Genomic DNA, 5924 nt, shown 5'->3' with positions numbered 1-5924 from the left:
TAACCAAATTCAGGTGAGTTTCTATCCCCACTTCCTTGTTATGTTTTCTGGGCTGTGTGCATACTCGATGTGATAGTTAATACACTTACCTTAAGTCGTAGGTGTATGCCTTGTATGATTTATGTATGATGATTGCTTGACGGTGCGTGAATGATCTTCGGATATTGCATGTACCGCCAGGTAGTAGTTAAAGATATGATTGATATATATGATGTATGAATGACGTATGTATGATGTATGTATGATGTATGAATGGCGTATGTATGATATATATATGATGTATGAATGATGTACGTAAGATATGTTGACAATACGTGAACGATCTTCGAATATTGCATGTATCGTCAAAGATTGTATGTAAAGACAGGTATGGTACAGTGGCACGAAACAAAGGGACCAGACCCTAATCATATCTGTGATGATAGGGACCAGACCCTAATAATATCTGTGAGGATAGGGACCAGACCCTAATAATATCTGTGAGGATAGGGACTGGACCCTTATAATATCTGTGATGTTGGGGACCAGACCCTCTATAATATCTGAAAGGTTATAGAGCGGAAGGCTCTTTAAATAGTATGGATAGATATGCATGTAAAAGTAAAGTATGAATAATGTACACCCCTTCGGGCATGTGTGCAAGAATGTGAACTGATTGTATGTTGTATGATTAACTAGAACTCACTCAGCGTAGCTGACTTTTAGTATACACGCAGGTGAGTAGCATGAGACAGCTGGCTTGATAGGAGACACATGGCAGACGAATAAAGAAGCTGGCATATGAAGATTTATTTGTTAATGTTTGAATTGAAAGACATGTTTCAAGTTATGTTTAAGACAAATTTTGAATTATTGTGTATGAAAGTTTTATATTCCACGTAAAGTTTTAATTAACTCTGATATTTAGAACTATGTTTATGAGTAAATCCAACGTCCAAAGTAGCGCACCGGTAACGGGGTCTTACAAGTTGGTATCAGAGCAAAGTTCGAGAACAGAGAATGGGATTAAAGTAAGAGAAGAAAGAAGATGCCAGGACGAGAATGCCATGTGTCACTCAAGCAAGCTAAGTAAAGGTAAAGTATGTGATTAAATTCACATGTGAAGTAGAAGGATGAATGGATGTTTGCGTAATTGCTAAATAAAAAATTTATGAATGCTAGCTTAATTACTAGGGATAGGAGTATGTGATGATATGAACTGTTTGATTGTATAACTGTTATAAGTACAATTAGCACAAATAGACTCATAAGAGGAAGTGTATATGACACGGAAAGTAACGTGAGCAGCTAAACACAGCTGGACACTGTTATTACCTGTTAGCCTTACTATCCTTGTACTAAATGGTTCCTTAAGTGATGACGTTTGTGTTTCCTTATAGAATATGAATGGCTAGAGCTAAGAAAGCTGCTGGAAGAGGAGGACATACGGGACGTCGTGGTAGACCACGCGTTATCCGAGAACCGTCAGTAGAGCCAACCGCTATCAATGAAGGTGAAGGAAGTGCAACCGGCCTAAATCCAAGTAACAACGAAGGGGTTCAACTGGATCCCGCAATTCAAACCGCTATTGATCAGGCGGTAGCAGCTGCTTTGAAAAACATGAATCCCGAAAGGTCTGCTGGAGGCCATGAAAGAACCGCTGAAAGGGCGGAAGGAGATGGTAAGAAAGATGATGAAAGGGAGGGGGAAGAATCAAGTGCGGTTAAGTCAGTGAAGGTTGCTGATAAGAAAAGGGGCTGAGGTGGGTGCAACTATAAGTCTTTCAAAGGCTGTGATCCACCGAAGCTAAATGGCTTGTTAGACGCAATCGCTACTCTCCAATGGATAACCGCGATGGACAACATTATCTGAATTAGCGAATGCCGTCCCGATCAAGCTGTGGGTTATGCTACCCAATCATTCGGTGATAAGGCAATGTACTGGTGGGAGTCAGTTGAGAAGAGGAAGAGTCGAGAAGAGAACAAGGCTTTGAGATGGGATGATCTGAAGGAGTTAGTGATGAAGCAATTATGTGCTGATGCTGAGGTAGAAAGGGTTGAAATGAAATTTCTGAGTCTGAAAGCGGGTAAGATGACACACGGCGAATACACCACAGAATTCAACCGCATGTCAAGGTTGGTGCCAGACTTGGTGAACACGGAATCTAAGCAGATCAAGTGTTACCTTAGGGGATTGCCGAGGAATGTTCGCATCTTGGTCAAGGCTAGTAGACTAGGTACTTTTGATTCTGTTGTAGGGCTGGCAGAAATGGTTTATGATGACTTGTCGGCGGATGAGGTGGTAGTGGAAGAGAAGAAGGATAAGAAGTAGGTCGCTCCTGCTAAACGACCTGGTACTCTGTTATGGAACCCTAAGAATAAGCAGCCAAGGGTTTGGGAGAAGATGTCGTGTAAGACCTATGGAAAGATGCACGGTGGTGAGTGCAAGTGAAGTAGGAGTTCTGATGTTTGTAACAAATGTGGAATGGCTCATGGTGGGGAATGCAGGATGGGGTCTAATGCGTGTTATAAGTGTGGGAAGTTGGGCATTATGCCAATGAGTGCAGTGCAAAGCCGGCATGTTACAAATGTGGCAAGACAGGCCATATGGCAAGAGAGTGCACCGAGAGTGAGGCTGGAGAAAGTGGGAAGAAAGATGCTGATAAAGCAAGGCCAAGGACTAGAGCCTACATGCTGACCCAGGAACAAGCTAGACAGATTCCTGATGTTGTGACTGGTACGTTCTTAGTAAACGGTATCTCTGCTTCAGTATTATTTGATTTGGGTGTGAATAGAAGTTTTGTAGCTACGACATTTAGTAAACTAGCTAAAATGAAATGTTCGAGTGTCTGAAACCTTTATAGTAGAAACCGCTAGTGACAGTTCAGTTAAAATAACGAAAATGGTTAAGGACTGTAAGATAGAGTTAGAGGGGCATGAGTTCCCTGTTACGTTGTATGTTATGATCTTGGGAGGGTTAGATGTAGTTTTGAGAATGAATTGGTTGTCTGATTATGAAGCTCAAATAGTGTGTAAGAGTAGGATAATAAAGCTAAAGTCCTTGGATGGTAGTACGGTGACGGTTTATGGTGATAAGGAAAGTTCAGGGCTTAACGTCGTTTCAATGATAATAGCCGAAGGGTTATTACAACAAAGGTGTGGTGCCTACCTGGTGTATGTTGTCAACGCTACGTCCGAGACGAAAGAAATGAAAGATGTTCCTATTGTGTGCGACTATCTAGAAGTTTTCCCTGAGGATCTTCCAGGTTTGCCACCGGAGCGTGAGATAGAATTCCAGATAGACTTAATACCAGGAGGACAGGGACCAGACCCTAATAATATCTGTGAGGATAGGGACCAGACCCTAATAATATCTGTGAAGATAGGGACTAGACCCTTATAATATCTGTGAGGATAGGGACCAGACCCTAATAATATATGTGATGTTAGGGACCAGACCCTTTATAATATCTGTGAGGTTATAGAGCAGATGGCTCTTTAAAAATGTATGGATAGATATGCATGTAAAAGTAAAGTATGAATAATGTACACCCCTTCGGGCATGTGTGCAAGAATGTGAACTGATTGTATGTTGTATGATTACCAAGAACTCACTCAGCGTAGATGACTTTTAGTATGCACGTAGGTGAGTAGGATGAGACAGCTGGCTTGATGGGAGACACATGGCAGACGAATAAAGAAGCTGGCATATGAAGATTTATTTGTTAGTGTTTGAACTGATAGACTTGTTTCAAGTTATGTTTAAGACAAGTTATAAATTATTGTGTAATATTTATGAAAGTTTTTGTTGGGTTTTAACAAGATTATCAAAGTGATAAAATCCTTATTTTACCAAATACGCAGCGGATATAAGTTTTAAATCTTGTTAGTTTTAGTGTATAGAACCAATTCAATACATGCAAAACCCAAACCCGGATCCAAATACGAATTACACACTATCAAACACATGCATGTCACTATAAGTTCTGGCATGTTAAACTACCTTTCAAGTAACCAAAGAAGTGTGAAAAGGATGATGATTGAAAGGCAAGAACTTGAATATGGAAGCTCCTCAAGCTAGTATACCCCAAGCTCCAACAAGACACCACTTCTAGCTAGGATTTGAACACTTGATAACCCTTTCTTCCTTGCCTTTCTTCCTTAGCCGAAAATCCAAGAGGAAAAGAGAAGAGAGAAACCTTTGTTACTTGTGTATAATTAATTATGTGTTATGAAAGAAGGAAAGAGAAAGAATTGGTTTTATTCAAAAGCATCTTTCTCTCCACCAATGATATCCATTGCATGTCTCCACTACCTCAACTATAATAATAAAATAATATCAAGTGTAAGAGATTCATTTACATTATTAATATTATTAATTTTGTTTTATAACATAAATATATATCCATATATATATTTATAAGATATAACAAAACTTATTACATGTTGGTTGACATGCTTAGTAACCATTATTCACATATTGTTATTTAACCAACTTAATTAACAACATGTAATGTTCTTTCATAAAACATAAATCATCCATATGATTTGTTTATTACACAAGTACATTTTTATTTAGAAACTCTTTTCCAAATAACTCAAGTGTCAATATACATTTACTTATGATTATATCATACATAAACAAATATTCTCGGTGTTTGTCTAGCTTGTTATTGGATATGACCCGACTTGGATCAATACGTACTAGCCACATCAACTCTAATATGTGTCTTGGGCAAATCAATTCCAACAATCTCCCACTTGCACAAGATACATAGAAGATTGATGCAAGTAGCAAATACCGCCTAACTACGGTTTACTACCCCTAATACGCATGACGAAGTGCCATTCAATAACATCATCCCTTTCAAGTCCCATACTTGAAAATGATTTAGGTGAAACTATCATTTATCCTTTTGCCACAAATGTCATGTTAAATCCAGAGACACAGAGTGATCATTCTCTGTTGATTTAACTTGTCAGGCCTTAGACATTTAACTCTCAACGAATAAGAGGGACAAATCCCATATTGACTACATACGTCTCTCACTATCATCTTGTACTATACTTGAGCTTAGCCTTATGTACTAACATATTTCAGAGCAGCGAAGAACTAAGTCAAAGCATAATAGTCGATGAATATCAAGACCCAATATGTATCTAAGGTTGGAGGATACTATGAAGTTCGCCTTTACTCAAATTTACTTATGATCACAAATCCCAAGGATTCCATGAAGTAAAATTGAGAGCGGGTCAGTCCAATATTTATCCCATAAATATCTATGAACCTTGGCAGCAACCCTTTGCTATATTCATACCTCATGAATATCTACCAATCCAAGTTCATAATAGTCTTACTTTCACATTTATTCCCACAAATATGAACGACTGCGGACGTTTAGAATAATTCAAATTATTCACGGATTTAAACATACTAAAATGGAACATAACTCAAGAACATGACCATAACCAAAACCATATGATTGAGTTAAAATAAAATTGTTCCAATATCCAAATACAAATTTTGATCAAATCCAATCACTAGAATATCGAAGTCCTAAGGCGCAAGTATGACCCTCATGCTTCGGCCTTTCAAGGAGTTTCGTGAGTGGGTCCGCAATGTTTTGATCAGTATGAACTTTGCGAATACATATCTTTCCCTTTTCAACTTCATCCCTTATGTAGTTGAATCTCCGCTCAATGTGCCTAGTCTTTTGATGTGCGCGGGGTTCCTTGATTTAGCAATCGCACCCTCGTTGTCACAAAAGATTTCTAGAGGGTCCTGAATTGTACGGACTACCCCTAGATCGGTAATGAACTTTCTAATCCATGCAGCTTCTTGAGCTGCCAATGAGACGGCGATGTATTCTGATTCAGTGGTGGATAAGGCTACCACATCTTGTTTTGCACTCTTCCATGAGACAGCACCACCATTGAGAACGAAAA

Source organism: Bidens hawaiensis, unplaced genomic scaffold, assembly GCF_021521415.1.
Source record: "Bidens hawaiensis isolate Kalapana, Puna unplaced genomic scaffold, B.hawaiensis_p1.1 tig00043644_1, whole genome shotgun sequence".
Lineage (NCBI taxonomy): Eukaryota > Viridiplantae > Streptophyta > Magnoliopsida > Asterales > Asteraceae > Bidens > Bidens hawaiensis.
Note: the sequence above shows the minus strand (reverse complement) of the source record.